This window comes from Triticum urartu, chromosome 7A (genome assembly GCF_056163025.1).
Source record: "Triticum urartu cultivar PI428250 chromosome 7A, HENAU_Tu73, whole genome shotgun sequence".
In the NCBI taxonomy this organism is placed as follows: domain Eukaryota; kingdom Viridiplantae; phylum Streptophyta; class Magnoliopsida; order Poales; family Poaceae; genus Triticum; species Triticum urartu.
Genome location: NC_141879.1, coordinates 661,119,793 through 661,137,255, shown reverse-complemented (window position 1 = coordinate 661,137,255; position 17,463 = coordinate 661,119,793).

Here is a 17,463-nt window from a genome sequence, read left to right as displayed (position 1 = left end):
AGAGTCCAAATGAGGTGCGATTTTCGGCCACGCGATCATGATCGAACGACCGAGATGATGGAGAGGGTTTAGGTGGGTTTTGGGCCAAAATGGAGGGGTGTTGGGCTGCAACACACACGAGGCCTTATCGGTCCCTCGGTTAACCGTTGGAGCATCAAACGAAGTCCAAATGGTACGAAACTTGACAGGCGGTCTACCGGTAGTAAACCAAGGCCGCATGGCAAGTCTCGGTCCAATCCGGCAATGTTAAATACCCGCACACGAAAGAAAGGTAGAAATGACCACCGGAGGAGAACGGAGCGCCGGAATGCAAAACGGACAACGGGGAAATTGCTCGGATGCATGAGACGAACACGTATGCAAATGAAATGCACATGATGACATGATATGCAATGCATGACACGCAAGCAATGACAAGGCAACAACAGCGAATAACTGGACGACACCTGGCACATCAGTCTCGGGGCATTACAACACTCCACCACTACGAGAGGATCTCGTCCCGAGATCTAGAATGGCACCGGAGGGAAAAAGGAAGAGAAAGAGAAGAGGTAAAACTAAGTTGCTTCATTGACAAACGAGTGAAACCACGAACCTTGAAGAGGTTAAGCCACTCCGGGAGAATAATACAACGGAGATGAACGAAGTTGAAAGCACTCTGTTAAGAAAGAGGAATAAGAAAGAACCGATTCGGGCAGCACTCCGGTTGAAAAGAGATGCAAGGCTTGATAAGGCGAAAAGAACTTGAACAAAAGGGCACAACACTTGGGTTAAATGGATAGGCACGAAAAGAACACTATCCAAGATGATGAGAGAAAAGAGAAAACATCACCATGACTCCGGGACAAAAGAATAGAATGGCATGGAATTAGCGAAGGGAAACAATATCTTGAGAGAGCACGGTTATAACAAATGCTAGAACGGAGTTGTTGAAAACCAACAACGAAAAGAATAAGCTTGATATGGACTTATGGAATACATCTCAAATCATGAGGTGACACCCTGCCACTCACGGGAAAAGAATTGGATTGGAATGAACAAGGAGACGAGAAACTTATTTCACCGAGAGGATAATGAAGAACTTGGGTCAATTATAAGCACCATAGATAGCAACAATCCTTAGGGAAGGCTTTAGGTGAAAAATAACCCAAGATAACTCCAAAGAAGAGATTGATGGATTTCAAATACCTCATTCTTAATAACATGTGAATCATGAACTCAAATTATCAAGAATGATGTAAAACCACCTCCAAAGATATGGTAGAAAGAAATTGCACTCCGGATAGCAAGATGAAGAAAACTTGAGCTTCTTAGCAAAGAATGTCGATGGACACTTCGAGAAGGAATTAAATCCTTGATGAATCATCATGTAGAACCTTGATGAAGAACTCCGATAACAAAAAGAATGATCAAACGAAAGGAAAGAGAAGTTGAAAGCACAAGGTGAATCCTTGTAATGACTTAGATGGATCTTCGTGATGATATAATTGAGAAGGCTTGGAACTCCGGGAAAGAAAGATGAGCACTTGAAACCAAGAATAAGTATGATGAACCACTCCGGAAAACAGTAATTGAAAAAAAACTCGATGAAACAAGAATAAGAATTACATTATGCGTTATCCTTCACCAATTAAAATTGATGGCAAACAATGGAATTGGCACACTACTTATTCTCGTAGAAAGGATTAAGATAGATATAGCGCAAACTTAAGAAGGTCTTCAACGAACCACCGTAAAATTGAAAATGAACGAAGAAAAAGAGATTAATCACCGGTAAGAAATTAAAAACGAACAAAGATACTTCGGGAAATTTAGATACAAGAGAACGAAGAGATCAAGAGCTGATAAGAAAATACTAGAATGATGCACCGGTAAGATTTAGAGAAAAAGAGCTGAAAGCTGAGAATGAATAATTCTGAGAAGATGGCCTCCGGTGTAAAGAAATGGAAACAACTCATGAAAAGCTCTGGATAGGTGAAAAGAATACTCACAATCAAAACAATTATGAGAGGATGGCATTACGCTAGAACCATGAATCTCTGAGAGAGCGGATAAAATATGGAGGAAAAACTCTTCTTCAGTCTTCAAATATTGAGAATGACGATAAGAAACACCACCAATAATTATTGAGGCACCGGAATAAAGAAGAATATAAAAGTTGAGCCAACGATGGAAAAAAAATTGTGAAAGATCTAGGAGAAGACATTTAACTGATGATAAATCATTCTTACGTCAAACTTTGAAAAGAAGTATGAGGATAGCTCCGGGAAGATTGGAAGAGTCAGGTAAGATCCTGGGAAAAGACCTATGGGTTAGGGCCCACTCAAAATAAACACCGTTGAAATGATTACTTGAAAAGAGAGATTGCACTGGTTGAATTAAATGGTTTGAATAAGATAACATCCTCGAGATATCTTGAACGGATTGATAATCGAAACGTGAACCTTCTGAGATATCTTCAGCACTACGGAACAAAAGAATAGCGAGAAATGAATGAATATGAGGAGCACCGGCATGAGAAGGTATTTGCAAACGAGGAAAAAGGGTATGATCCACAGAGCTTGAATTGGTCCCACCGGAGAAGAAAACGAGAGATGAGAGACGAACTTGAAGCTCCGTTAGAATCTTCATGAGAATCACCGGATAAGAATATTGATAGAAAAGAATGGAGAGACCTCACACCAATAAGATGGATACTAGAATAAGAAATCTGGGTCCTTGAAGAAACAGGGTGGGTGGGCGGGAAAAACAAAGGCAACTTGGAGCGGATGAAACAAACACCGTTGAGAAGAACTGATACTTGATCAAGCGGATGTTGAAATGATCGGATCCACTAGAAGAGAAGCACATCGGTTGAAAAGGATTGACATGACAGTCTCGATGACCAAGAAGGATTAATGTTCACATCGGGGTATGAGAACACCGCTTAGGAAAAGGTATGGAATCAACACTTGACTTCGAAGCAACTCGAATACCATAACTCAAAACAAAACAAAGGATTGGCTTGCAGAATAAGCCGGAACAAACATATGATAGAGATTTCGTCCGAAGTTTTCGTGGTGGGGCCTACACGGGCTCGATCGTACAGCACCATCATGTACAAGGCAGTGCACATGACATACGAAGCGTCCCCGAGTCGGCATAGCCAAGGAATCTTTAAGACACAACGAGACCACTGTAAAACCGACCGTGAATAGGCGGGCCACTAGACGTAGAACCCTAATTTCATATCATACATCTGTCGGAAAGATATCCTAAGAACTACTTGAATTCCCACTTATAAACTCCCGAAACTTTCCGGCTATGCAATCAGGTGTTGGGGATACAGGGGAAGCATAATATCTCAACCAAAACTAGCAAATCCTACATCCAGCTGTATCCATCCTTCAACACATAACCAAGAAACCTTCGGAAATGGTCTACCTCAACCTTCGAAAAGCATCCGTTATACGAGTTATGGCAATACTCCCGAACTCCTGCCCCAGTACTAGGTGGCGTCGAGGTTATCTCACCAACGAACTGCATAAAAGAGATTTTCGATGTCGGTGTACTAAACTCAGGTATTCCAGAACTGCAACGATAAAATTATGACGACAACACCTCAGAGCTCAACTCCCCGGGACACTTCCACAAAACCCCTGACAGGAGGCACCAAGACAATGTTCTCGTCATAAAACCATCGAAACGATTCCAAGATACCTGCGTGATCCTAAATTTTTTTAGTGAAATTTGAGAAGAGAAGAGTCAAAACTCTACGTCAGGATGCCTTACCAGAGCGATGAGGAGACTGGGAAGTAAAAAAGAATTCCTAAACTCTCCGATATATAATTCCTAAATGACTCAAAACATTTTTCTAGACACAACTCGGCAGCTAAAAACGATCAAGCAATGGGGCTCCTAAGGTCGGGGAAGGCTCTGATACCAACTTGTAACGCCCTCGATGCGGCTATATCTTCTACGTGTCGAAGCACGACTTAGAGGCATAACCGCATTGAAAGCAATGTCGCAAGTGAGGTAATCTTCACACAACCCATGTAATACATAAGGGAAAGAGATACATAGTTGGCTTACAATCGCCACTTCACACAAATACATGAATAAAGCATTACAACATCCAAATACAATCAAGGTCTGACTACGGAACCAAAATAAAAGAAGAACCCCAAACGCGACACGGTCCCCGATCGACCCCAACTGGGCTCCACTACTGATCAACTAGAGCGAAACAACACAAAAGGACAAGATCTTCATCGAGCTCCTCCTGAGCTTGGTTGCGTCATCTGCACGGACTCATCGGCACCTGCAAACTGGTTTTGGAAGTATCTGTGAGCCACGGGGACTCAGCAATCTCGCACCCTCGCGATCAAGACTATTTAAGCTTATGGGTAAGGTAAAGGTATGAGGTGGAGCTGCAGCAAGCGACTAGCATATATGGTGGCTAACATACGCAAATGAGAGCGAGAAGAGAAGGCAAAGCATGGTCGATAAAAGTATGATCAAGAAGTGATCCTATAGCAACCTACGTCAAGCATAACTCCAACACCGTGTTCACTTCCCGGACTCCGCCGGAAAGAGACCATCATGGTTACACACGCGGTTGATGCATTTTAATTAAGGTCAACTTCAGGTTTTCTACAACCGGACGTTAACAAATTCCCATCTGCCCATAACCGCGGGCACGGCTTTCGAAAGTTCAAAACCCTGCAGGGGAGTCCCAACTTAGCCCATGACAAGCTCTCACGGTCAACGAAGGAATAGACCTCCTCCCGAGACGTTCCGATCAGACTCGGTACCTCGGTTCTTCAAGACAACTCCGACAATGGTAAAACAAGTCCAGCAAGACCACCCGATGCACCGACATCCCGATAGGAGCTGCACATATCTCGTTCTCAGGGCACACCGGATAAGCTAAGCGTACGGGAGCCAACGTAACCCAAGTTGCCAAGGGACGGCCCCGCACGGTGCTCTGGGTTGGACCAACACTTAGACAAGCACTGGCCCGGGGGGTAAAATAAGATGACCCTCGGGATGCGCGACTCCCAAGGGAAAAAGGCTAGGTGGCGAATGGTAAAACCAAGGTTGGGCCTTGCTGGAGGAGTTTTATTCAAGGCGAACTGTCAAGGGGTTCCCATTATAACCCAACCGCGTAAGGAACGCAAAATCCGGGAACATAACACCGATATGACGGAAACTAGGGCGGCAAGAGTGGAACAAAACACCAGGCATAAGGCCGAGCCTTCCACCCTTTACCAAGTATATAGATGCATTAATTAAATAAGATATATTGTGATATCCCAACAAGTAAACATGTTCCAAACAAGGAACAACATCTCCATGTTCCAACAAGGAACAAACTTCAATCTTCACCTGCAACTAACAACGCTATAAGAGGGGCTGAGCAAAGCGGTAACATAGCCAAACAACGGTTTGCTAGGACAAGATGGGTTAGAGGCTTGGTTCAACAATATGGGCGGCATGATAAGCAAGTGGTAGGTATCGCAACATAGGCATAGCAAAAGAGCGAGCAACTAAGCAAGCAAAGATAGAAGTGATGTCGAGGGTATGGTCATCTTGCCTGAAATCCCGCAAGGAAGAAGAACGAGTCCATGAAGAAGACAAACGGGCGTAGACGAACGGGTCCTCACAACGTGACGTTACTGGAACCAACCCGAAGAAGCAAACACCGGAAAGAAGCACACAACAAAGTAAACAACCAACACATGAACATGGTATGATATGCGAGATGCGGTATGCGATGCATATGCATGATTTTCAAGGGAATGAAAGAACCTGGCCTCAACTTGGAAATCCAAGTGTGCCACTGGAAAGGTGAGATGAAATCGCTTGAAAAGGATATAAAGAACGCCGGAATCGGAGTTACGGTTTGGAAATGGCAAACGATTCAGATATGACCACGATCTGCGATTTACAGCAAGTAGCCATCTAAATGCAACAAGACGAACATGCTACAGCACCCAAACATGGCAAAAAAATACATGGCGGGGATCCACTCATGATGCTTAACAAATGATGAACACTGAGCTACGGCCAATTCATCCATTAACAGGTTCAAACAAGCAAGGCAAAAGTGCATATGGTAAACATATTTCAGACTTAGTGAAATTAACACTTGTCTGGAATCTCAGATCAGGTAGCACTCTTTGGAGCAACAAAACTACATGCTACAGGACCTGAACATGGGAAAGTAAAACATGGCATGGAGCTACTCAAAAATCTTAACAAAAATCCCTTAGTGACCTTGAGCCAAAAGGGATCAGAAAACACATTTGCAAGCATGTGAACATAGCAAAAGCATAATCAGTTTTCAGACTTAGTGAAAACTGGAGCATGCTGAAAACAGATATCAAGTAGGCATGTTTACGATCTTGATGCACTCACTACGGAGCAAGTCATGAAGGAAATATGCCCTAGAGGCAATAATAAAGTTATTATTTATTTCCTTATATCATGATAAAAGTTTATTATTCATGCTAGAATTGTATTAACCGGAAACATAATACATGTGTGAATACATAGACAAACAGAGTGTCACTAGTATGCCTCTACTTGACTAGCTTGTTAATCAAAGATGGTTATGTTTCCTAACCATTGACAAAGAGTTGTCATTTGATTAACGGGATCACATCATTAGTTGAATGATCTGATTGACATGACCCATTCCATTAGCTTAGCATCCAATCGTTTAGTATGTTGCTATTGCTTTCTTCATGACTTATACATGTTCCTATGACTATGAGATTATGTAACTCCCGTGTGCCGGAGGAACACTTTGTGTGCTACCAAACGTCACAACGTAACTGGGTGATTATAAAGGTGCTCTACAGGTATCTCCAAAGGTACATGTTGGGTTGACGTATTTCGAGATTAGGATTTGTCACTCCGATCGTCGGAGAGGTATCTCTGGGCCCTCTCGGTAATGCACATCACTTAAGCCTTGCAAGCAATGCAACTAATGAGTTAGTTGCGAGATGATGTATTACAGAACGAGTAAAGAGACTTGCCGGTAACGAGATTGAACTAGGTATTGGATACCGACGATCGAATCTCGGGCAAGTAACATACCGATGACAAAGGGAACAACGTATGTTGTTATGCGGTCTGACCGATAAAGATCTTCGTAGAATATGTAGGAGCCAATATGGGCATCCAGGTCCCGCTATTGGTTATTGACCGGAGACATGTCTCGGTCATGTCTACATTGTTCTCGAACCCGTAGGGTCCGCACGCTTAAGGTTTCGATGACAGTTATATTATGAGTTTATACGTTTTGATGTACCGAAGGTTGTTCGGAGTCCCGGATGTGATCACGGACATGACGAGGAGTCTCGAAATGGCCGAGACATAAAGATTGATATATTGGATTGGTATATTCGGACACCGAAAGTGTTCCGGGTGATTTCGGAGAAAACCGGAAAGCCGGAGGGTTACCGGAACCCCCCCGGGAGAAGTAATGGGCCATATGGGCCTTAGTGGAGAGAGAGGGGCAGCCAAAGGTGGGCCGCGCGCCTCCTCCCCCCTGGTCCGAATTGGACTAGGAGAGGGGGGGCGGCGCCCCCCTTTCCTTCTCCCTCCCCACTTCTTTCCCCCTCCTAGTAGGAGTCCTACTCCTACTAGGAGGAGGACTCCTCCTTGGCGCGCCATAGGGGCCGGCCGGCCTCCTCCTCTCTTGAACCTTTATATACGGAGGCAGGGGCACCCCAGAAAGAGACAAGTTGATCCACGTGATCATATTCTTAGCCGTGTGCGGCGCCCCCGGCCACCATAGTCCTCGATAATATTGTAACGGTGCTTAGGCGAAGCCCTGCGACAGTAGTACATCAAGATCGTCACCACGCCGTCGTGCTGACGGAACTCTCCCCCGACACTTTGCTGGATCGGAGTCCGGGGATCGTCATCGAGCTGAACATGTGCTAAAACTCGGAGGTGCCGTAGTTTCGGTGCTTGCTCGGTCGGGCCGTGAAGACGTACGACTACATCAACCGCGTTGTCATAACGCTTCCGCTATCGATCTAAAAGGGTACATAGATCACACTCTCCCCTCTCGTTGCTATGCATCACCATGATCTTGCGTGTGCGTAGGAAATTTTTTAAAATTACTACGTTCCCCAACAATGGTATCAGAGCCAGGTTACGATCCTGGGACCTGTGGGTTATGGGCGATATAAGTCATACTGCTTACCAGCATGTCATACTTTGGTTCGGCGATATTGTTGGACGAAGCGGCCCGGACCGACATTACGCGTACGCTTACGCGAGACCGGTTCTCCCGACGTGCTTTGCACATAGGTGGCTTGCGGGTGACAGTTTCTCCAACTTTAGTTGAACCGAGTGTGGCTACGCCCGGTCCTTGCGAAGGTTAAAACAACACCAACTTGACAAACTATCGTTGTGGTTTTGATGCGTAGGTAAGATTGGTTCATGCTTAAGCCCGTAGCAGCCACGTAAAACTTGCAACAACAAAGTAGAGGACGTCTAACTTGTTTTTGCAGGGCATGTTGTGATGTGATATGGTCAAGACATGATGCTGATTTTATTGTATGAGATGATCATGTTTTGTAACCGAGTTATCGGCAACTGGCAGGAGCCATATGGTTGTCGCTTTATTGTATGCAATGCAATCGCGCAGTAATGCTTTACTTTATCACTAAACGGTAGCGATAGTCGTGGAAGCATAAGATTGGCGAGACGACAACGATGCTACGATGGAGATCAAGGTGTCACGCCGGTGACGATGGTGATCATGACGGTGCTTCGGAGATGGAGATCACAGGCACAAGATGATGATGGCCATATCATATCACTTATATTGATTGCATGCGATGTTTATCTTTTATGCATCTTATCTTGCTTTGATTGACGGTAGCATTATAAGATGATCTCTCACTAAAATTATCAAGAAGTGTTCTCCCTAAGTATGCACCGTTGCGAAAGTTCTTCGTGCTGAGACACCACGTGATGATCGGGTGTGATAGGCTCTACGTTCAAATACAACGGGTGCAAAACAGTTGCACACGCGGAATACTCAGGTTATACTTGACGAGCCAAGCATACACAGATATGGCCTCGGAACACGGAGACCGAAAGGTCGAGCGTGAATCATATAGTAGATATGATCAACATAGTGATGTTCACCAATGAAACTACTCCATCTCACGTGATGATCGGACATGGTTTAGTTGATTTGGATCACGTGATCACTTAGAGGATTAGAGGGATGTCTATCTAAGTGGGAGTTCTTAAGTAATTTGATTAATTGAACTTAAATTTATCATGAACTTAGTACCTGATAGTATCTTGCTTATGTATGTTTGATTGTAGATAGATGGCCCGTGCTGTTGTTCCGTTGAATTTTAATGCGTTCCTTGAGAAAGCAAAGTTGAAAGATGATGGTAGCAATTACACGGACTGGGTCCGTAACTTGAGGATTATCCTCATTGCTGCACAGAAGAATTACGTCCTGGAAGCACCGCTGGGTGCCAGGCCTGCTGCTGGAGCAACACCAGATGTTATGAACGTCTCGCAGAGCAAAGCTGATGACTACTCGATAGTTCAGTGTGCCATGCTTTACGGCTCAGAATCGGGACTTCAACGACGTTTTGAACGTCATGGAGCATATGAAATGTTCCAGGAGTTGAAGTTAATATTTCAAGCAAATGCCCGAATTGAGAGATATGAAGTCTCCAATAAGTTCTATAGCTGCAAGATGGAGGAGAACAGTTCAGTCAGTGAGCATATACTCAAAATGTCTGGGTATAATAATCACTTGATTCAGATGGGAGTTAATCTTCCAGATGATTGCGTCATTGACAGAATTCTCCAATCACTGCCACCAAGCTACAAGAGCTTCGTGATGAACTATAATATGCAAGGGATGAACAAGACTATTCCCGAGCTCTTCGCAATGCTGAAAGCTGCGGAGGTAGAAATCAAAAAGGAGCATCAAGTGTTGATGGTCAACAAGACCATTAGTTTCAAGAAAAAGGGCAAAGGGAAGAAGAAGGGGAACTTCAAGAAAAACGGCAAGCAAGTTGCTGCTCAAGAGAAGAAACCCAAGTCTGGACCTAAGCCTAAAACTGAGTGCTTCTACTGCAAGCAGACTGGTCACTGGAAGCGGAACTGCCCCAAGTATTTGGCGGATAAGAAGGATGGCAAGGTGAACAAAGGTATATGTGATATACATGTTATTGATGTGTACCTTACTAACGCTCGCAGTAGCACCTGGGTATTTGATACTGGTTCTGTTGCTAATATTTGCAACTCGAAACAGGGACTACAGATTAAGCGAAGATGGGCTAAGGACGAGGTGACGATGCGCGTGGGAAACGGTTCCAAAGTCGATGTGATCGCGGTCGGCACGCTACCTCTACATCTACCTTCGGGATTAGTATTAGACCTAAATAATTGTTATTTGGTGCCAGCGTTGAGCATGAACATTATATCTGGATCTTGTTTGATGCGAGACGGTTATTCATTTAAATCAGAGAATAATGGTTGTTCTATTTATATGAGTAATATCTTTTATGGTCATGCACCCTTGAAGAGTGGTCTATTTTTGATGAATCTCGATAGTAGTGATACACATATTCATAATGTTGAAGCTAAAAGATGCAGAGTTGATAATGATAGTGCAACTTATTTGTGGCACTGCCGTTTAGGTCATATCGGTGTAAAGCGCATGAAGAAACTCCATACTGATGGACTTTTGGAACCATTTGATTATGAATCACTTGGTACTTGCGAACCGTGCCTCATGGGCAAGATGACTAAAACGCCGTTCTCCGGTACTATGGAGAGAGCAACAGATTTGTTGGAAATCATACATACAGATGTATGTGGTCCAATGAATGTTGAAGCTCGTGGAGGATATCGTTATTTTCTCACCTTCACAGACGATTTAAGCAGATATGGGTATATCTACTTAATGAAACATAAGTCTGAAACATTTGAAAAGTTCAAAGAATTTTAGAGTGAAGTTGAAAATCATCGTAACAAGAAAATAAAGTTTCTACGATCTGATCGTGGAGGAGAATATTTGAGTTACGAGTTTGGTGTACATTTGAAGCAATGCGGAATAGTTTCGCAACTCACGCCACCTGGAATATCACAGCGTAATGGTGTGTCCGAACGTCGTAATCGTACTTTACTAGATATGGTGCGATCTATGATGTCTCTTATTGATTTACCGCTATTGTTTTGGGGTTATGCTTTAGAGACGGTCGCATTCACGTTGAATAGGGCACCATCGAAATCGGTTGAGACGACGCCTTATGAACTATGGTTTGGCAAGAAACCAAAGTTGTCGTTTCTGAAAGTTTGGGGCTGCGATGCTTATGTCAAAAAGCTTCAACTTGATAAGCTCGAACCCAAATCGGAGAAATGTGTCTTCATAGGATATCCAAAGGAAACTATTGGATACACCTTCTATCACAGATCCGAAGGAAAGACTTTTGTTGCTAAATTCGGAAACTTTCTGGAGAAGGAGTTTCTCTCGAAAGATGTGAGTGGGAGGAAAGTAGAACTTGATGAGGTAACTGTACCTGCTCCCTTATTGGAAAGTAGTACATCACAGAAAACTGTTTCTGCGACACCTACACCAATTAGTGAGGAAGCTAATGATAATGATCATGAAACTTCAGGACAAGATACTACTGAACCTCGTAGATCAACCAGAGTGAGATCCGCGCCAGAGTGGTACGGTAATCTTGTTCTGGAAATCATGCTGCTAGATCATGATGAACCTACGAACTATGAAGAAGCGATGGTGAGCCCAGATTCCGCAAAATGGCTTGAAGCCATGAAATTTGAGATGGGATCCATGTATGAGAACAAAGTATGGACTTTGGTTGACTTGCCCGATGATCGGCAAGCAATTGAGAATAAATGGATTTTCAAGAAGAAGACTGACGCTGACGGTAATATTACTGTCTACAAAGCTCGACTTGTCGCAAAAGGTTTTCGACAAGTTCAAGGGGTTGACTACGATGAGACCTTCTCACCCGTAGCGATGCTTAAGTCTGTCCGAATCATGTTAGCAATTGCCGCATTTTATGATTATGAAATTTGGCAGATGGATGTCAAAACTGCATTCCTGAATGGATTTCTGGAAGAAGAGTTGTATATGATGCAACCGAAAGGTTTTGTCGATACAAAAGGAGCTAACAAAGTGTGCAAGCTCCAGCGAACCATTTATGGACTGGTGCAAGCCTCTCGGAGTTGGAATAAACGCTTTGATAGTGTGATCAAAGCATTTGGTTTTATACAGACTTTCGGAGAAGCCTGTATTTACAAGAAAGTGAGTGGGAGCTCTGTAGCATTTCTGATATTATATGTAGATGACATATTACTGATTGGAAATGATATAGAATTTCTGGATAGCATAAAGGGATACTTGAATAAGAGTTTTTCAATGAAAGACCTCGGTGAAGCTGCTAACATATTAGGCATAAAGATCTATAGAGATAGATCAAGACGCTTAATTGGACTTTCACAAAGCACATACCTTGACAAGATTTTGAAGAATTTTAAAATGGATCAAGCAAAGAAAGGGTTCTTGCCTGTGTTACAAGGTGTGAAGTTGAGTCAGACTCAATGCCCGACCACTGCAGAAGATAGAGAGAAAATGAAATATGTTCCCTATGCTTCAGCCATAGGCTCTATCATGTATGCAATGTTGTGTACCAGACCTGATGTGTGCCTTGCTATAAGTTTAGCAGGGAGGTACCAAAGTAATCCAGGAGTGGATCACTGGACAGCAGTCAAGAACATCCTGAAATACCTGAAAGGACTAAGGATATGTGTCTCGTATATGGAGGTGACAAAGAGCTCATTGTAAACGGTTACGTTGATGCAAGCTTTGACACTGATCCGGACGATTCTAAATCGCAAACCGGATACGTGTTTACATTAAACGGAGGAGCTATCAGTTGGTGCAGTTCAAAACAAAGCGTCGTGGCGGGATATACATGTGAAGCAGAGTACATAGCTGCTTCGGAAGCAGCAAACGAAGGAGTCTGGATGAAGGAGTTCATATCCGATCTAGGTGTCATACCTAGTGCATCGGGTCTAATGAAAATCTTTTGTGACAATACTGGTGCAATTGCCTTGGCAAAGGAATCCAGATTTCACAAGAGAACCAAGCACATCAAGAGACGCTTCAATTCCATCCGGGATCTAGTCCAGGTGGGAGACATAGAGATTTGCAAGATACATACGGAGCTGAATGTAGCAGACCCGTTGACTAAGCCTCTTCCACGAGCAAAACATGATCAGCACCAAAGCTCCATGGGTGTTAGAATCATTACTGTGTAATCTAGATTATTGACTCTAGTGCAAGTGGGAGACTGAAGGAAATATGCCCTAGAGGCAATAATAAAGTTATTATTTATTTCCTTATATCATGATAAAAGTTTATTATTCATGCTAGAATTGTATTAACCGGAAACATAATACATGTGTGAATACATAGACAAACAGAGTGTCACTAGTATGCCTCTACTTGACTAGCTCGTTAATCAAATATGGTTATGTTTCCTAACCATTGACAAAGAGTTGTCATTTGATTAATGGGATCACATCATTAGTTGAATGATTTGATTGACATGACCCATTCCATTAGCTTAGCATCCGATCGTTTAGTATGTTGCTATTGCTTTCTTCATGACTTATACATGTTCCTATGACTATGAGATTATGTAACTCCCGTGTGCCGGAGGAACACTTTGTGTGCTACCAAACGTCACAACGTAACTGGGTGATTATAAAGGTGCTCTACAGGTGTCTCCAAAGGTACATGTTGGGTTGACGTATTTCGAGATTAGGATTTGTCACTCCGATCGTCGGAGAGGTATCTCTGGGCCCTCTCGGTAATGCACATCACTTAAGCCTTGCAAGCAATGCAACCAATGAGTTAGTTACGAGATGATGTATTACAGAACGAGTAAAGAGACTTGCCGGTAACGAGATTGAACTAGGTATTGGATACCGACGATCGAATCTCGGGCAAGTAACATACCGATGACAAAGGGAACAACGTATGTTGTTATGCGGTCTGACCAATAAAGATCTTTGTAGAATATGTAGGAGCCAATATGGGCATCCAGGTCCCGCTATTGGTTATTGACCGGAGACATGTCTCGGTCATGTCTACATTGTTCTCGAACCCGTAGGGTCCGCACGCTTAAGGTTTCGATGACAGTTATATTATGAGTTTATACGTTTTGATGTACCGAAGGTTGTTCGGAGTCCCGGATGTGATCACGGACATGACGAGGAGTCTCGAAATGGTCGAGACATAAAGATTGATATATTGGACGGCTATATTCGGACACCGGAAGTGTTCCGGGTGATTTCGGAGAAAACCGGAAAGCCGGAGGGTTACCGGAACCCCCCCCCCCCGGGAGAAGTAATGGGCCATATGGGCCTTAGTGGAGAGAGAGAGGGGCAGCCAAAGGTGGGCCGCGCGCCTCCTCCCCCCTGGTCCGAATTGGACTAGGAGAGGGGGGGGGGCGGCGCCCCCCTTTCCTTCTCCCTCCCCACTTCTTCCCCCCTCCTAGTAGGAGTCCTACTCCTACTAGGAGGAGGACTCCTCCTTGGCGCGCCATAGGGGCCGGCCGGCCTCCTCCTCTCTTGAACCTTTATATACGGAGGCAGGGGCACCCCAGAAAGAGACAAGTTGATCCACGTGATCATATTCTTAGCCGTGTGCGGCGCCCCCGGCCACCATAGTCCTCGATAATATTGTAGCGGTGCTTAGGCGAAGCCCTGCGACAGTAGTACATCAAGATCGTCACCACGCCGTCGTGCTGACGGAACTCTTCCCCGACACTTTGCTGGATCGGAGTCCGGGGATCGTCATCGAGCTGAACGTGTGCTAAAACTCGGAGGTGCCGTAGTTTCGGTGCTTGATCGGTCGGGCCGTGAAGACGTACGACTACATCAACCGCGTTGTCATAACGCTTCCGCTATCGATCTACAAGGGTACGTAGATCACACTCTCCCCTCTCATTGCTATGCATCACCATGATCTTGCGTGTGCGTAGTAAATTTTTTGAAATTACTACGTTCCCCAACAAGTCATGAAAAGCTAAGCATACATCCATCAAGAATACACAAAATGCAAGCTAGACATGGCAAGAACAATAACATAGCATGCACGGATCAACTACAACATCCCCGGCAAAATTGCTAACAAGTAGACAATCTGCCCAGATTCACGAAATGACAAAAGTAGAGCTCGATTGAATCAAGCTAGGGTGCTCCATAATTGCAAACAAAGACATGGATGGATGGAGCACTACAAGATTAACAAATCATCCTTACTGATCATCCTCAAAAGAGGCACGGATCACTAGGAAACAACATAAACATATGGCATAATGAGATAAACAGGTCAAGGACTTAGTGGAAATGCTAAGTCACGGAAATCAGCATTACCAAGTGCCTCACTTGGCAAGCTTGTTCTAGTCACCACACACATCACAAAAGTACATGGGTTGTACCTCTGGATAGATGACAAAGCATATAACAAAACACATGTAGAGCTCATGGGCATATCATGCACACATTAATCATGGCAAAAATGACAAATATCTAAATGGAGCAGCAGATCTGACAATTATCTCAAGTAGCACTTTTCTAACAGCATTTCGGGCATCAAGATGAACTCAAATGAAAATGATGCAATGAGATGAAATGATGTGCTCTCTGAGACGAACATTTTGATATGCTATATGCATGAATCGGAGCTATGGATGCAAAGTTACGAGGCGATGAACATGGGCATATGAATCTGGGAATTTCGGGGACTTAGTAGAAATTTGTACCCTATGCAAAACGGGACGGGGGCATTCAGGATGGACCGATGCGGGACGAGCCGGACGTTTGGTGCGGTGGATGAGGCCGTACAGGGGTGGCGTCATGCAGATCGGGGCAGAGGAGCTCCGGCGAGCTCGAGTCCGGCGCGGCCGGCGAGGTCCGGCGAGGCGGCGGGCTCCCGGCCGCCGAGGAGGCGCCGTCCGGTGGAAGCGGCACGTGGTGGCGCTCGAGTGGAGGCGAGGTGCGGCGGATGAGGCGGATCCGGCCGGGACGCGCACTCCGGCGAGGAAACAGCGGCGGGGAAGGTGAGGCGAGGCGGCGGTCGACGCCGGCGAGCGTCGGTGGCGGCGGGGCGACGCCTAGGCGCACGGCGGCGGAGATGCCCGCAGCCGACAGGAGGCGCTAGGGCGGCGGCGGCCCGATCTGGGCTCCCTCGGGCCGCGGCGGCGGAGGAGAGAGGAGGGCGCGGCGCTGGCGACGTGGCAGCGCGTGATTGGGCGCGCCGGCGGCTCGGCTGACGTGGCGAGGCCGGATTGGCCGGAGTGAGGTGGCAGCGGGCGGCGGACATGTCCGGCTCGGCGTGGACGTGTCCGATGGCGCGAGGATGAAGAAGACTAGGGTTTCGTCCTCGAATTTGGAAGGGTTGCACATATTTATAGGTAGAGGGAACTAGGAGAGTCCAAATGAGGTGCGATTTTCGGCCACGCGATCATGATCGAACGACCGAGATGATGGAGAGGGTTTAGGTGGGTTTTGGGCCAAAATGGAGGGGTGTTGGGCTGCAACACACACGAGGCCTTATCGGTCCCTCGGTTAACCGTTGGAGCATCAAACGAAGTCCAAATGGTACGAAACTTGACAGGCGGTCTACCGGTAGTAAACCAAGGCCGCATGGCAAGTCTCGGTCCAATCCGGCAATGTTAAATACCCGCACACGAAAGAAAGGTAGAAATGACCACCGGAGGAGAACGGAGCGCCGGAATGCAAAACGGACAACGGGGAAATTGCTCGGATGCATGAGACGAACACGTATGCAAATGAAATGCACATGATGACATGATATGCAATGCATGACACGCAAGCAATGACAAGGCAACAACAGCGAATAACTGGACGACACCTGGCACATCAGTCTCGGGGCATTACAACACTCCACCACTACGAGAGGATCTCGTCCCGAGATCTAGAATGGCACCGGAGGGAAAAAGGAAGAGAAAGAGAAGAGGTAAAACTAAGTTGCTTCATTGACAAACGAGTGAAACCACGAACCTTGAAGAGGTTAAGCCACTCCGGGAGAATAATACAACGGAGATGAACGAAGTTGAAAGCACTCTGTTAAGAAAGAGGAATAAGAAAGAACCGATTCGGGCAGCACTCCGGTTGAAAAGAGATGCAAGGCTTGATAAGGCGAAAAGAACTTGAACAAAAGGGCACAACACTTGGGTTAAATGGATAGGCACGAAAAGAACACTATCCAAGATGATGAGAGAAAAGAGAAAACATCACCATGACTCCGGGACAAAAGAATAGAATGGCATGGAATTAGCGAAGGGAAACAATATCTTGAGAGAGCACGGTTATAACAAATGCTAGAACGGAGTTGTTGAAAACCAACAACGAAAAGAATAA